This window comes from Sinocyclocheilus anshuiensis, unplaced genomic scaffold, assembly GCF_001515605.1.
Source record: "Sinocyclocheilus anshuiensis isolate Anshui unplaced genomic scaffold, SAMN03320099.WGS_v1.1 scaffold1495, whole genome shotgun sequence".
Lineage (NCBI taxonomy): Eukaryota > Metazoa > Chordata > Actinopteri > Cypriniformes > Cyprinidae > Sinocyclocheilus > Sinocyclocheilus anshuiensis.
In genome coordinates this window covers 167,304-184,198 of record NW_015558671.1, presented here as the reverse complement: position 1 = coordinate 184,198, position 16,895 = coordinate 167,304, and the positions used below count along the sequence as shown (strand labels likewise).

At 38.9% G+C, this 16,895-nt stretch overlaps 1 protein-coding gene across 2 annotated transcripts in view; it reads left to right on the top strand.

Annotated features, from left to right (window-relative positions):
- Positions 1–12,550: 12,550 nt before the first annotated feature.
- LOC107681236 (tenascin-like) overlaps positions 12,551–16,895 on the top strand; it is a 35,199-nt gene continuing 30,854 nt past the window's right edge. Inside the window, exon 1 of one of the 2 annotated variants that reach the window (XM_016477458.1) lies at positions 12,551–12,824. The gene's annotated coding sequence lies outside the window, so the exon portion shown is untranslated. The remainder of the gene's footprint in view (positions 12,825–16,895) is intronic. The other variant, XM_016477459.1, reaches the window with a different exon arrangement.

Here is a 16,895-nt window from a genome sequence, read left to right as displayed (position 1 = left end):
GTGTGTGTGTGTGTGTGTGTGTGTGTGTGTGTGTGTGTGCGTGCGTGCGTGCGCGTGTGTGTGTACTTATAAAAGTCAGTGGGGTATAAAACAACACTGGTCTTTAAAATACATTTTGCACGTCAAACGGGTTTGGCACAACATGAGGATGAAATTTCTATTCGTTGATGTATGTGGAATTAAAGCATTTGATAGATGAAGTGCTGATACTTTGTATTCTTGTGGTGCCATTTGTTTTTTGTTTTCTATGGATTGTCCCTGAATAAATGTTGAACATGATCTGTGCTTTGAAAGAACTGGCAAAACTGCATTGAATGTATTAAATTCAAAATGTGCTTCATTATGGTTTTTAAGGGCCATATGTAGGGTATGAAAATAAGGAATAAACCAGCACCACTCCGGGAGGTTTGTGGGGCCTCTTAGAAATCTGAACTGGTAGTTTATTGTAAGGGAACACTAGCGGGGTTCCAGTGACCCGCTCCCCCAGTAAAAACTGGAGAACTAGTCATTTAACATGGTGAAGGGAAAGAAGTTATTTGCTGCAGATTTCAGTTTTGGACTTTTGTAAAAACTAGAGATCCATGCAAACGCAGCTATTAAGGTGTATGCACGGCAGATTTCTCCATGTTATTTTAGAACACCTGGGTCCCCTGAGAGCCCATGGAGATTTGTGGAGCGTTGCTGCTGGAATTTTTTTTCAAGCTGTAATTGCACTTGCTTTATCCTTGGGAGAACTTAAACACAAACAATATGTGTGATTGGCACCTGAAGGTGACCTGAGATGTTTTTCTGTTCAAAGAAACTAAAGAAAATTATAAAAATATAGACTTTTCCACAAAATTATGAGGACAGCTGAAGGAACAATATATGTTAGACATCTGGACTTAGCCAAGTGTATCTTTATATTTCCTTGTGGCAGCAAATATGGTTTTGATGATAGTCCACAAAATGTGACAGTTTTAAAATATTTGCTGTTGCATTGTAACACCTGGGAGGAATGATTCTGTTGTACTCACTAACTTTTTGCTTTTAATTGCACATAAATGTTTTCTCAGCTCAAGGGATAGTTCACTCAGAAATTAAATATTATCATCATTTACTCACCTTTAGGTTGGTTCTAACTGTATGACTTTCTTTCTTTTGTGGAACACAAAAAGTAAAAATTTTAACATTAAGCCGGTTGTTCTTTTCCACACATTTGATGAATGGTACATAAAGCTTTACAGGCTTAAAAAATAAAAGAAAAAACACATGTATCATAAAAATACTATAAAAGTGGTAAAATAAGACGTTTGCTACATTCCAGGTCTTCTGTAGCCATATGATAGATATATAAGCAAGATTTATTATTAATAATAGGATGTGATCAGATCTGTGTAAGTGCTTGAGAACTGGATCACTCTGATTTTTTAACAAATTGTTTATTGAATAATTTGTTAATGAATCAAACATCACTAATTCTTTGATGGACCCGCCAAAGAGAACCAGGATGGTTGTAGATGTTGTATTTTAGTGAATGACAAACAAAATTTATTGAATGGCTTCAGAAAACTTGGCATATAGAGCACACAAGTTATAGTATATAGACCACTTATATGATACATGAATGGTGCTTTTTTAAAGAAATTTTTTTAAGCTTTTTCATTTTGGGGTGAACTATTCATTTTAAGCATATGTAAATCTTAGATCCCTGGAAGAACAAAGCGATTTCTTAGAAGCATCAGCCTTGGCATTTGGTTTAAAAATGTCATGTACATTTATATTTGAAGTCAAACTTCAAGTACATTTAAAATGTCATCTACTTCGAAAATCACATTACCCTAGACCTCTTCTGGCATTGATCTAATGGCACAGGCTTTTCATGGAAGCTGTCTCAATCCACAATCCTTTAAAAATCACAGCGTTATCTGTTACCATCAGATCTCGACATGGAAAACTGAAGTTGTTTGTTCAAAGCCTCAAAGCAATGAGCTTCACTCTTGATCCCTGATTTACTATGGCTTGAGGACAGTGTTCAATAACAAACAGAACGCTCCTCTGCCCTCAGGTTAGCGCCGAGTGTCCTTATGTTTGCTGCTGTGAGTGTCAAAAAGAGCTCTGTTGGGTGAGGTGTCTAAGGTCCAACTCAGGGTGAGAGGCCACATGCTGGGTCTCCTATCATGCTCACCCCGCCAGCCCAATGACCTGTGAACACAGAGCTGTCTGCTGGGACTGCTCATACAGAGTTATTTTTGTTATTAAACCACTGAAGCAGAACAAATGGGGAAAAATACACAGTTGTCCAGATATGAGATGCAAACAAAGAAATCTAGTTAGACACGTTTAATACTTATGCATTTTATAACTATACTGTATTGTGGTGTCCCATAGTTACGTGTTTGAAAAATAACTTCACTCATAAGAGAATGAGAAAAATGCAGAAAGAATATGGCTGATTCAAATAATCTAATCATAGTTTGAAGGACACTTTATAAAGGAAGGTCATCTGTCTTCACATATTCCTGTCTGAATAGTTGAAGCCGTTGCAGTTAATTGCTCTAAGTTTCAAAGGTGAATAAAGCAATCTAACTCTCATGTAATGTTATAGTTTTTACTTTTAGCAGAATGTATCTGTCTAAGACAAACCTAGTTTTGTACGGTTGGTTTCTCATATAGGCTACACAATATTCAAAGCATCTTCATAGTCAGGGTGCGAACTACGGGGGAGCTAGGGGGAGCTCGGCTCCCCTTAATAAGACATGGGCTCCCCTGAAAACGTGATTTGTGAAATTTTGGGGGGTCTCAAAAAATATTGACAATGTGTTATTTTGACGTGCAGTTTTGTGTAATGTGATCATCGTGGATTATTATGTGTAAAATTGCAAAAATATCATTCATTCATGCATGACGGCGATTTAAACCTAATTCCCCCCCCCCCCCCCCGTTATAAAAAAAAACAAGTGGGCTCCCCCAAAGTTCACGGTATAGTTCGAACACTGTTCATAGTACAGGCTTTGTTCTTTAAAGGGATATTTCACCCTGGAAGTGAAAATTCTTGCATGATTTTCTTTCTTATGTTGAACACAAAAGGAGATATTCTGAAAAATAGTTTTAAATTAAATAAGTAAATGGAGTCCAGTGCTGTTTTGGACTCCATTGACTTTCATTGTATGGACCAAAGCCAATGAAACATTCTTTACAATATCTTCTTTTGTGTTTCACAGGAGAAAGAAAGTCATAAAGGTTTGAAACAACATGAGGGTAAATGAATTAATTGACAGAATTTTCATTTCCTTAAGGTTGACCCATATAAATGATAAATCCCAATTAATTACTTCCTATCGACTAATTGAATAACTAAATGTCTGAACTGTCCTTCTGTCCATCATTACAGTACATCATTGTTTCACATTTTGTAATGAGGAATGCAGTCAGAGGTTATTGTTGAACACATTTCAAACATAGTCAAACATTAAAGCAGGTTTCAGGAAGAATATGCATAACATTTGTAGTATGCTGTTATGTGCTGCATATGCACTAATGTAAGTGCATGGATGTGTGAAAGCGTATGGATGTGTCTGTGTGAGTGAGTGAGTGAGTGAGTGAGTGAGAGAGAGTTTGTTCCGAGGAGTTGACAAAACCGGCTGACGTGCTGAGGTGTGACTTGTCCTCTATTTAGCACCCTGCAGGATTACTCACACAAGGGATGTGGATATGCAGATGACAGAAAGAAGTGATAAGAAGCAGAGAGAAAGAGAGAGCGGGAGAGAGAGTGAAGGACAGGATCTTGTAGAAGACAGACATCGTTTGGAAGTGGGATGAAGTAGTGGCTTTGCCAGGGAATGCTATTTCGGAGGTCTTGTGAAAGCAGATACATAAATGGCAGTCTATCACAGTGAGAATATGACATTTTAAAGTCAGTCTAGATAACACAGAGGTGCATATACCTTACTGAGAAGAGCATATTTGTAGATATCACTACGTAGGCTTCTGCAATATTTCATACTTAAATATATAGCTCTGTTCCAAAACTTAAAGTGAACTGCCTCCTAAACATGAAACCTTTTAAAAAAGAATAGTTCACCCATCACATAAATAAACTCACAATTGATTTCAATGAAGTTTGTCATTAACAATGGTGCACAGTACTATAAAACTATAAAAGTACGTAACATAGACTTGTATTTAGTAATATAATATATTTTATGGATTTATTCAGTAAACAATAATAATATGTTTTGAATCACAATGACATTATAATCAGTAAATTTCAGTATGGAATGAAATATTATATAATATTATTCATTTACGTTCATAATTTAGAGTATTTGTATTCAACATCCCGATACCCCATAGAAGACAAGTGGTTTGGAAGATGAATGGATGTATTGAACATTTCTCTTTTCATCTTGGATTTTTTTTCTTTTTTTTCACGCTGAACTTGTCTCAATGCATTCTGGAATCGCATATGTGATGCTGCATTAGAGTTTGGTCATAAAGTATTTTAAGACGGCATAATTAAATTATCTTTTTTTTTTTAACTACTTTGCGTCACAGAAACTCGTCTATGATTGGGAGGGTCAGAGAGCCCTCAAATTTCATCAAAAATATCTTAAATTGTGTTCCGAAGATAAGCGAAAGTCTTACGGGTTTCGAACAACACGAGCGTGAGTAATTAATGACAGAATTTTCATTTTTAGGTGAACTAACCCTTTAAGGGAGCAGGCGTTTGGCTGAGACAGGTGCAGAAAGACAGATACAAATGAGGGGTGTGTACAGGCTACACACACACTTTGCAGAGGCTGACACTGTATGTAATACTGAGTTGGCTGTGCGGTGCTGACAGAAGACACTTCCAGACTGATCTGGGATCTGCTCCTCTGTCTCTCTCATACTGGGTATTGTATACCTTTTAGAAGAATGGAGCTGGTCTAAGATCAGAATAAGAATGACATCCATCAGGAGCATTCCCAGCAGCTCTCCATAGAGATAGCTGCCATAACCTCAACTCAGCTCATCTGCCCAGTAAAATACCCCTTATCCTGCTCTTTGTTCCTTCCCCGCCCTCTCATTCATCTAAGCAGAGATGCCTGGCAGAAAAGAGACAAAGAGCCAGTGAGAGTGAAGACGATCCACAGTTCAGACCGATCACAAAGCCCGAGTCTTAAAAGAGACTATCCAGGATATCTCTTGTCATGCTTGCAGTGCAAAAAGCCCCACATCGCTCTTTCAATCCATTCAGCTGCTAGCTATCTTCACTACGGCAAAAACATATTCTCAGAAATATATAAAAAAGAGACTCTTAATAGAGTATTAGACTGTTAGGTTAGGGTAGAGTTAGTGGAATAATAATAATTTTACATGTATTTTTTATATTATTTATTTATATATTTATTTTCAAAATATATTAAAAATACATTTTATATTTGCACAAAATGTATTTAAGAGATGTAAATGTATTTTTGTTCCACTTGATGTGAATTTTGTAATGTATTTTGGCATTTGGTGGTTTAAATGAGATTTTCATATTTTCAAATTTGAAAAATATAATTCCTTAACCCTCATGGCCGACATATACACAAATGTATATATGCATATGCCATATAAGATTAAGTTGAAAAAAATCACTATGCTTAAAAAAGTCAATTATAGACTCCTTTTTAGACAGTTATCAACTACAGATGAAAGAGTTTCCTAAACTACAGGATTTGTAGTCCTTTGCTTGTGAAAAGACAACTTTGTAAAGCGTTGCTGGGTGTACCAAAGCTTAGTCTTGTCTGTGGCATGCAGTCAACATGTGTTATTGCACTCCTAGCTTGTTGAACTGGAGACATAAACCTCTAGGACACCTTAATCTCTGCAGAAATACACCCTGACACACAGTTTTGCGCCTCTACCTGCTTCATATGAATAAATCATCTGTCCAAACTGGCGGTCTGTCTATGTACTCAGCACTGGCAGCGGTGCTTCATTCCCAGCACTGCCGGAGATATGGCTTTATACTCTGCGGGCCTGGATAGACGCTCATATTGAGCTCAATATTTCCTGAGTCGATAGGGTGAAGAGAAAGACTGCACATTTGTGATAAAAGTGCCACAACATGCCTTAACTGATGTATTACCCCATTTATTTGGTGAAGGGAAGGAGAGGCAGGGGACATTGGATAAGAGTGTTGTCTTTTGTCACAACTGGTGAAAGTCAGAGGACGTACACAATTTTTCCTCAGAGTTGTACGTGATGGTGGGTTGGGGATTACGTGGTATCTGTGGGACATTGTACAATGTCATCAGAGCTGTTTGCGGAAAGGCAGATGGAGGAGGACAGAGGGAGGGATGGGGTGTCTTGAAAGAAAAGAAGGGGAGATTAAGAGAGGAGTGAAATATCAGACATTCAGGGAGAGTTGGACATCAATCACCAAAGCCTGTCAGAGAAGAGGTCTGAATCAGATTCATTAGTCTTAACGTGTGTCTCTCCCCTCTGCTTCTTGTAAATTTGTGTTGCATGAGACGTTTAAAGAGGCACATATTAATGACGTACCGAATACTAGAGCAAGAGTTTCTCAGTAGGGGAGTAGAAGAGAGGCATTATAAACCTTATCAGCCTAACTCATGAATATTAATTAGATGACATCATGCTCACCCAGTAAGTTCTAACTGATTTTCTGAAAGGCAGGTAAGTGGGCACTAATTGTAGCTTTACTCTTAGAATGTGACAATTATTTCCAAAAAGGAGAACAGGGAGACAGATACTGAAATTTGACATGTTACTACAGCCCTGATTATTGCATACTCTTAAAATATGCATGATATGACATAATTGATTAATCTGTTGCTCTGACATTCCAGTAATGTTCAGTTTGAGCTCATGCACTCATTAAAATTCATATTTGACCTACCTCATATTTGACCCCTGTCCGCTGTAAACATGTAGCTATTTCAGCTCTGGACAGTTTTAGAATCATTTTAAATACTAGGTAAAACTTTTCTGTATTAAATACAGCTGATATACCAATCCATCTCTGTGGTCCTCTCATCTATTGATACTATAGGTTTTCTTAAATAAGAACTGCACATGGCCAGTGTGCAGTGTCATTAGATTTTTAAAGCAATGGTTAATAGATTTTAGATTTTAAGTTTTTCACAAAATTGGAATGACTGTCATTCAAAGTTTCATGCAGCTTGTATTTTTTTATTTTATTAAATAGTTTACTGTATCATGTTTTCAGCGACAAATAAGAGTGTACAGTCTAGTATTAGCTTCTGTTTAACATATTTTCCCATCAGTTTTCCATAAAATCAGAGCAGAAAATATACAAAATTCTGTATATTCTGTATGGGTCTGCATGTAAGTAGTAAAGAAGTATAGTCTCGAAAATATTGTGTCTTCCTTATATGAATTATTTTGAGACAGTCATAGTTAATTATTTGTGAGTATGTATGTATATAAGCATCAAACCTGCATTATACAGAACATGAATATTCATTAACAAGCCTGCAAACTTTGCTGGTATTTGCATACATGTTAATGATGTATGAGTGTTTGTGCTGCCTGTGTCTCAGGAGCTATGGGAACCGAGCATTCGTCCATCTCTTATTCACTCTATAGAATCCTCTTTGAGCACTGATATCTCTGTCAACCCCCAACCCAATGCTTTCACTGGGCTCACAATGTCGTGAGCTGCTCTGAAGGATATGGCTTATTTGTTTTTCTATAATTTGGTCAGTGCTGTTGGTGTTAAAGGAATGTGTAGGTATTTCCATTTCCCTGCTGAATAAAAAAAAAAACACCATGTCTTTGTAAAAACATACAGAACCGAAGAAGAATGAAAGATTCTGCTCTCTAAATTACCCTGAACGATAGTAAATGTTCTTTGAGGCTGCGCCTCATTCTTTTCCATCTTATCATCAAAACGGATAAAAAGACCTTCAGTGTGTGTGGTAAAAACAATAGATAATGCAGTGTAGTGTGATCTTACATGGTATTTGTAGTGCGGTTTCTCAGAGCGCATGTTAATCTTTCATTTTTATGGATCTTCACATACCTCACTGCCAGTGAGATGCTCATCTACTATTTGCTAACAAAAGCAGAAGCAAAGTCTGACACAATTTCCGTGGCTCCTGAGGTCTGAACCCCTCAGAGGTTGTCGGGTCACCGGGGTCACCGAAAAGCCTAATCTGCTGTCTTTGTCCTGAGAAATTTACAGGCTTTTTATGTACGTGCACAGCGATGGTGACCAGTGTGTGGTCCGAAACATCACTCTCTTTCACTATATCACCAAATCACATGTGTCTGCAACAATTCTTTCATCCCCTCTCTTGTTTTGGTCTCGGTATTTTGTAAAAAGCTACCCTTGAGGGCCGTAATGGCTGTTTTTCATTTCCCAAAGCCTAATGACCATAATTCACTGCATTGCCTATGCTGGATTAATGCATAAATGTGGAGGGTAGAAAATATCCTTTCACCTCTTCCTGTGCTGTTCTTTATTCATGCCAATCCCTATCTTTGCTTTATAAATTATGAATCATGCCCAATTATGACCGCAGGCCCATTTCACTGATGGCCATTTCACTGGTTCTCCTTCCACTTAATCTATGCTTTTTACACTCACACAGGCCATTAGTGTTTTAATTTCCCAGACCTGGTGGCTAAGTCTGGGTTGCAGCGCTCCAAGAGTAACTTCTACGAGCTGTCTAAATGACCTTCCCTCAGTTAACCCATCCCGCACAGGCTCCCTCCTGCATAATAGATAAAGCTAAGACTTGGGAGGAGAGGGAGGGCATGGGACACAAGCCAATATTACCTGTGAATTCATTTTTAATGAGGTAAACAGGTCTGTCCGGGTCATGAGTGTGACTGTGAGTTGTGAGTCCTGTCATATCATTGCTCCCTTCTCCTCTGACACTTTACCCAGCCGCAGGCAGGGCTTCTCCTCTCATAATTAGATCTCACTTGTGCTGATAGAAAGTGCCCTGCTAGCCGTCAAGTCCTCGCTCTTTCTGCGAATGGACTGCCACCAATTACGTGGGTAAATGAACTTAATGCGAGCTGTGCTCTCAGCAACCTTTTCTTTAATTTGTAGAGCCCGTACCTCTGGGTAGATTCGGTTATAGCCAGCAAATGTGGAGTAATGTGGAAAAATATGTACCGAGACACTCGTAAGAAAAACTATATGTTTAGAATTATATGAAAGTATAGTGCAACTCCCTGTTGCTTTGTGTTTAAGCAATGGTTGAAAAAGCTCTTTTAAAAGCTGTAAGCAACAGACCAGCATTGGGAGCTACATTTTTCTGATGTTTGGCAGTAGTTTCGTTGTTTTTAAACCAATACTGTTTTATTCTAGTAACAAGTTTCTCTTTCCAACAAGTAGCAAAGTAACAAGACCAAACTGTTTCTCATGGCATATTGTTTGCATATACAGGTTCACTGCCAAGTGAGCTGAGATAACCAAAAATGCTTCTCCCTGTTTAGTGTTGGAAAGTCAAAAAATAATAATTGTTAATCAGTTAGGATAGTTATGTCAGTACTTTTAAATGAACTGATAAAAATAAAATCAATGATTCAATTATTTGAGTCCCTTATTTTGGATCCTGAAATATTTTGTTAAATGCTGCCATTCATTTTTTAAGTGTCAATTAATTTGCTGAAGTTGGATGCTGATTATTCATTCAAACACTTTTTTTGTGTGTCAGAAAAACAGCTCTGATCAGATTGTAAATTAGATATGAATCAGATATGAATATATTTACACTCCAATAACTGACTTCTTAAAGCTAGTGTTGAAACATTTTTTGTTTTGCTGGTTGAAAGTTTCATTCCATCCTGATAGCAATCAATAATTAAAGGGGTTCAAATATAAAATATATATATATCTCCTGTGGAAGGCTCATAAAATGGACCGTAAAATGTTTGTCCAATTATTGCATCCAATGTTTAATGAGTCTGTCAACCTGTGTTTTTGCATACCTCTGCGCAGCCAATAGCGAGAGTTTGGGGCGTGGCTACTGTAGCTGAGCCAGAGAGTGTTTAGCTGGTGTGGAAAAAGAGACTTTACAGAAGTGCAAGCCAAAATTTGAAGACTTGAAGACAAAATACAAAGAGACACATAACGGGGTAAAACAAGGTTAAACATCAGCATTGTTTTTACAAGATGGAGGAATGTGATAGAATGTTTGGATTTTAATCAATACGACAAACTTGCAGAGTTTGTTCTCGACAAGTGAGCTAAACTTCAAATATGTTGGACCTTTAATTGAAAGCAGTCTACTTTTATTTGTTGACTCATGCCTTGACTTAGACCTGTAAGAGCTATGTTTGTGCTGTTTAAGGTGAGTGAGACAATGACACATGAAAGGGGCGTTTGCAAAGGTTGTTTATTTTTGTAGTTCCACTAAGTGACACTAGGAACGCAGAAACTGCATACACCAGCGTTAAAGTGTTTTAATCTTTTTCACTCGTTTTCCTTAGTAATATATCTAAAAATCCTTAAAACAAAATACATTTACCAAGCAACACTGCTTTTTTAGCTTAAAGAAATATAAGCCCTTTATAGCTTTAATGTTCTTTTGTTAGTTGCTTGTAGTATAGCTAACTATAGCTATTATAAAAAATATAATAGTTCATTGTATATGTGCATGATGAGGAGGTCTATGTCTATGCAGTATGTATGTTCATGCTGTTGCTGCTGTTTCAGTGAGCTGCATGCAGGTAACTTGACTGTAGTTTGAGTTATGAGTAGTTACTTCAGTTTCAAAGTAGATTTCCCAACAAGCAGACACCAGTTTTTGCCTGTTTTTCCCCTCTGACTCAGAGGATCTAAATGTGCCTCTTTTTAAACACTGCCATGAGTCTAAACATCTTCTCACAAGCATGTCTGGTTACGGCTAGAAGAAATTGGCTGTTTGGGAAACGATGCGCACACCGTTGTCATCTGGGAAATCAGTTGGTGGATGCATTTTCCCGTGGATGTCAACAGCACAGGGACGCCTGACGAACCTGGAGGGCTCCCGCTCCCACTGCTATTCCCTGCGAAGCGCTGTGATTCGATGAAGGAAAGAGTGTGAGAGAAAGGTGAGAGTACGAACAGATGGAGAGGGGTTATAGTGTTCTCAGGAAGATAGAGACCCTGAGAAAAAAAGATGTGTACACATACACACACTCACTCACTGATGTTCATGCACTTCAGTTGTGTTATGTTCTGTGCATATCGGCAGACATAAATAGATAGACATACTGACTGGATATATGACATTATGGTGGGCGTTATATTAATGCACTTTCATAAATTCTCTTATAAAGGATTGGGACTTGACATCTCACTCTGGCTGCTTTTCCATTCACCACCCACCACATATATACTGTACATTTGCAGAAAAACACAAACATGCACACCATTACCAAGAGCATCTCTCTGTGGAGTTCACCTTGGGAAATATCCTATGCCTGTTCATCTCTGTTCCTCGCATTGTACTTTTCCATTCAAGGCGAGCCTGAAATTGATATAATTTTTGCCTCGTGACAGGAAAAAAACAATAACTTGGGCCTGGGCCTGATTTGAAATGTAGTGATTCTCTCTCTGAAATGAGACCTAGATTAAAATCCCATGTCGACCGGGCATATCATCACAGATTCATGATTTATTGAGCACAGGCTGATGGGGGTTGATTTTCTCTCACCAGAAAAAAGCGTTCTTGATTCCTCTCTGGGGGTTCGAGCTCCCCGTCTCCACGGGTGCCTCCGTGTTGCCCCCCAAGAGGACTAAAGGTCAGTTTTTGACACGACGAGAGACATCATCTCATCGCTAATGAAATATGTTTCTCGTTTGAAACGAGGAAGCCTGGAGTGAAAAATCTGATCCGCTGGCTCTTTGTTCTATGCTTATTTCAAGAAAAGCTGCTGTTTGCACAAAACGCCGGGTGCCGTATAGTCCGGTAATTGCAGCTGGCTTGGTTAGATGTTCTGCTACCTGCAGTGCACGTGGGGGGAGGTGATTGTGGGTAGTGCAGATGGAAAGGTGAATAACCTGACACTCTGAAAGGGAAGAGTATTTACAGAAGTGCAGGGGAGCACGAAAAGCCGGAGGTTACGGCACAGAGATGGTTCCACTTAGGAGAGGTGTTTAAGGTTTAAAAAAGGGAGAACCAACCTTGACAACAACTACTCTTTTTTTTTTTTTTTTCCATAGCGAGGTTGGATTTGGGGGATTAAAGATTGATTATGCTGATCACCGTACATAATCCCATCATCCGCCGTGTCATGCTCGTCATCAAACACAAAAGGTCCTTCCTCCTTTATCCTCCCTGTTAATTCTAATCTGAAATGTATGTTAATGCAGCTTGGGATATATCCCTTTCATCCAGTCATTGGCTGCTCCAGTTTATAGTAAATGGTCTCTCTCTTTTTCTTTCTCCTCCTCTCTTCTCAGTGTGTGTGTGTGTGTGTGTGTGTGTATGAGTTTGCGACTCAGCCTTGAGGCATCCCGTTTCAGCTCCTCAGCTTCCAGTCAGAGGGAGAAAGGGGAGGGGGGTGCATATAAGAGAGTGGTAGGTGGGAGTGGGGTCTGACCGCAAAGTGTCTACTGTTTAAAAGAAAGGGACTTCTCCCTCCCTCTCTCTCTCTCTTTCACTCATTCCCTCTCTCAGCATCAGCAGACATACACTGGCTGGATGGAGCACTCTCACTGAGAGCAGAGAGACAGCAGGGAATGACAGGACTGTCATCTGTCTAAAGAAAATTAAAAAGCACTTCAAGAGTTCCTGATGTTTTTAACCTTTCGTTTGGCAACACATCGCAGTTCCCTAGACGGAGGCACGTCTCTGAGCCTGTAGAGGAGGATTGGTCTCACTAAGGTAAGCTGTGATGCTTCAAGTCACTTCCATCTACCTGTTAGTGTGACAGATTTGCATGTTAAATGACTCCGTGCTCTTCATGAGTGTTATTAAATGCTAAATCTAAAATGATGGTTTAAAGGATGTTGTGCCACGTTGTAATACTGTTGTATAACAAGAGTCATATTGTACACTGTGCAAAAATTTTATCTTTAGGTGTACAGCAGTTTGTCACTGAGGCAATACCCTTAAAAGGACAACTTTGCACCTTATCTACCCTAAAAGGTGCATATTAGTACCTTAGAGTAGTAATGCACCTTTTAGGGGTAAATGTAGCACAAAGATGTACCTTTAAAGGTACTGCCCCATTGATAAGCTATTGTACCCCTAAAGGTACAGTTTTTGCACATGTTTTCTGACAGTGTAATTGTTAGCTAGGGACTTCTAAGGCTGATGCATTGGCTTGCTTTAGGCTGCTCATTATGGTTTATAGGGGAAGTGGTCCACATTTGTTTTAAGCTCAGCAATTATTCCAGCTCCACTTGAGGGGGGAATACAGTAGCGTGTGCGCTGAGCGCTGATAGTTTGGCGTAAGTGCGCTGTCCTTACTGATGGGTTGTATCCGTTTAGGAGAATGGAGAAACTGAGGTGATGAGAAGATGTGCGTGTGTGTGGCAGTAGGGGGAGGGGTCTAGGCTGGGAAACGCAGGGGCTGAGAGATGCTTTATAAGTGCGTATAGTGAATGAGGTGGGGGTCAATGACAGAGACCCCCTGGATCCAAGGGTCCTAAATGGGAGGGAGGTTCTTCTGGGAATGAAGGAAACTTAGTCGTTAGCATTGAGGGGCAAAACTCATGACTGCATAAAGGATTCTTAGTTTTCTTCGCTTTAAGTTCTTTTTTGAGAAAAAGAAATGTGATGTGACTGTTCTCAGAATACAACTGAACACATTAAACATTCCTATTTCATAATAGCCCTAATATTTTATCTGTTTTGTTGTGTGAGGTCAATGCCTCCTGGGTTGTTCAAATCTCCTCAGCGCTCTATGCCATCATTATCTTGAAGACATTAGAAGTGCCAACCACACATGGTTGTTGCCTAGACGGAGTGTTTAAATGTTTTATGATGCTATGTGCAGTGTATTCATTGACAGTGCCACTCAGAACAAAGCTGAGTGGGAAACTAGCCTTTGTTTGAACAGCTGTCAGCTCTGCTCCTGGCCTGGCAATGCACTTGGAGCGGCTATTGGACCCTCTGTGTTCTCCTGTGGTTGTCTGTCTGTCAGTCTGTCTGTCTGTCTATATTTCCATCTCTGTATCAATTTGTTTGTCTATTATAGGTCTGTCTATCAATTAAATATTGTAATTTAATTAATTACATGAAATGCTGATTAATTAGTCACAAATTAACTAATCACAATTAATCACATATATCAATATTTTGCCAAGGAAAGCAACCAAATGAAGATAATTAAAATTCATTAAGTTATTTTGGTAGACAAATAAAGATAAATAAAATGAACAAAGTTACTCAATGTTTTTATGATGCTTTGTCAAGTTTAACTTTTAAAAAGTCTTTTTTCATTCTTTTTTTCAGTCTGTCTGTCTGTCAGTCTCTTTGAAAAATGCTCTGTAAAGAAGGATTCTTTTCTTCCACACTCAAAATTAGCCACAGAGGCATTCAGAATGATTTGTCGGCATCAGTGAACAAAGATTTCCTCAGTAGACTTCAGTGTGTTAAAGTGTCACAGCCCCAGATGGTTTTAATGGCTGTCTGATGCTAATGTAACATGGCTAGGAAACCATGAGCTCAAAGCACAGACAGTGTCCCTATCGATGGCAGCCAAGAGATGAGCCCACGTGTCTTCCTCAGAAGTGAGGAACTCTGGTTAGTTGTCAGTGACCCTGCATGCTAGAATGCATTCATCACTACAAACCCGGGTAGGTAAGGTTTTAAGTTAGCAGAAGAGTTTGGGATGTTGTAAAAGAGAATCAGAGTATCTGAATTGATGACAATTCTGCCTCCAATATGAACAGTTAAAATAGATGTCTTAATCTCCCAGTCAGTATTCTTGCATTTCAATGTGGGAAAACAGATTTTTCTTTCCAGAAGGAGGAAAAACATTCAATAGGGTCAATAAGTTGAAAGAGCTTGTTGCTCAGTCCCAGAAGATCATACTGTGATGAAGCTAATTACTATAGGTATGTAGTGTAAGTAATTGGATCTGGCAGCATGCAATTTATAGGTCTTTTTTCAGAGAACAGCCATGCTAAATCACACTTGATCATGGCTTATCTTCCTAAGTCAACAAGAGGAAAAACAAAATTTCTTGGCGTTGGAGAAAAAGCAATTTCCTGTTACACACAAACAAAACACATACTAGCTTTTATTCTTTTTCTAGAACAGGAAAGAATGATCAATAGCTTTCCATTCTGGGAAGGGATTGCTTTGTGCCTATGAAAAAATGACCTCCATGTTCAAATAAGTCTTTTTACTCTGTACCAAATACGAGATAACATTTTATTTTAAAAATGTAAAAATGTAATTAAATTTTAAACTTTTATTCTTTGCAGTTCCTGCCAGACCACAATATATCCTTTAGAAAACAAAAAATTGTAAAACAAATGTATCTTTCTAAGACCAATATGCGAGGCACTGTCTGCATGGTGCAGAAATAGTGTTTGAACTTAGTTGCGACAAACAGGAGTCAGAAATAGCAGGAGTTTGTGCTTTTAAGGTCTGAACATATGAGGCTGCTTTTCTGGCTGTAACAGAGGTTAAGCTAATAAACACAGGTCACCAGTGCTGAAAATGTAAAATGAGACAGCAAGTAACAAATGTTCCTCCTTCATTCCTTCCATCTGGACTTTAAGAGAAAGCACACATGGAAGCTGAAGTCAGGAATTATTCAGCTTCATTCCCAGTAGACTTCTCTAGTGTCTCTGGTCTCAGATGGTGACTGACATGTCCTAAACTTTCCATTTCTTCTTAATCAGCATGATGGAGTTCACCTTTGGCAATGTCATCTTAGCTCTATCGTGTCCGCTTTGATTGCTTCTCTGGTGAAAGTGCAGCAATGTCAGCAACCCACAGGTCCATTCAGAGCAGTGCAAACACCTCTATCTCTGCCCATACACCAGCCCGGCTTATCGCTCACTTACACACACACACACACACCTCCTATTGGTGCAATCAGATCTGCCAGCATCATTAGAGCTCTGTAAATGGGGCTTGACTGTCATGAAACCCAGCTTTTTCATTGTGAAAACAACCTGCATTGCCTTTCACTTATCAGTCTGCATGTAATCGTATGCCTCTACTAGATAAAAAATAGCCCACAGGAATGGAATGATCAGTAATAAAAACAGAAAATTTCAGCATGCCGGTTTCGGTTTAAAATTGAATTAAAGAAGAAATACCTTTAAACTCTGGCAATGAAATCAGATGCAAGATTAATAATTACTTTATCTCATTATTATGAGAATGGCATTGCTGGAAATATAATACACAGTGGCGTATGTTCTTAGGTTTTGGTTTCACACCTTGCTGTCAGTCCACCGGTGGGTGAAATGCCAAGAGAATGCGTTGGGTGAGAGATCACTTTATGTGGCATTTGAGAGACCTTTAAGCTCACATTGCACATACAGTGGTGAGACAGCACGTCTGCGTGTTTATGATTGCCAGACATATTCATTTGTTTGAATCTGCTCAGTGAACCCACTGCAAGACATGACTGACTTCCTTTTGAAGCACAGACAAGCCAAGGAAAATAGAGTAGCAAGGCATAGACAATCATCAGCTAGTGGACAGTCACAATGCACATTCTGCATTCACATCACAGCTTAAAGGGTTCATATGATGCGATTTCAAGTTTTCCTTTCTCTTTGGAGTGTTACAAGCTGATTGTGCATAGATAAGATCCCTGAAGTTGCAAAGACTAAAGTCTCAAAACCAAAGAGATATTCTTTATCAAAGTTAAGACTCTGCCACGCCCCCCTAAAACGGCTCGTTCTAACACGCCCCCACATTTCCACACTATGTGGAAATATTTGCATAATACCGCCCAAATGTGCACGCAAAGAAAGAAGGCGT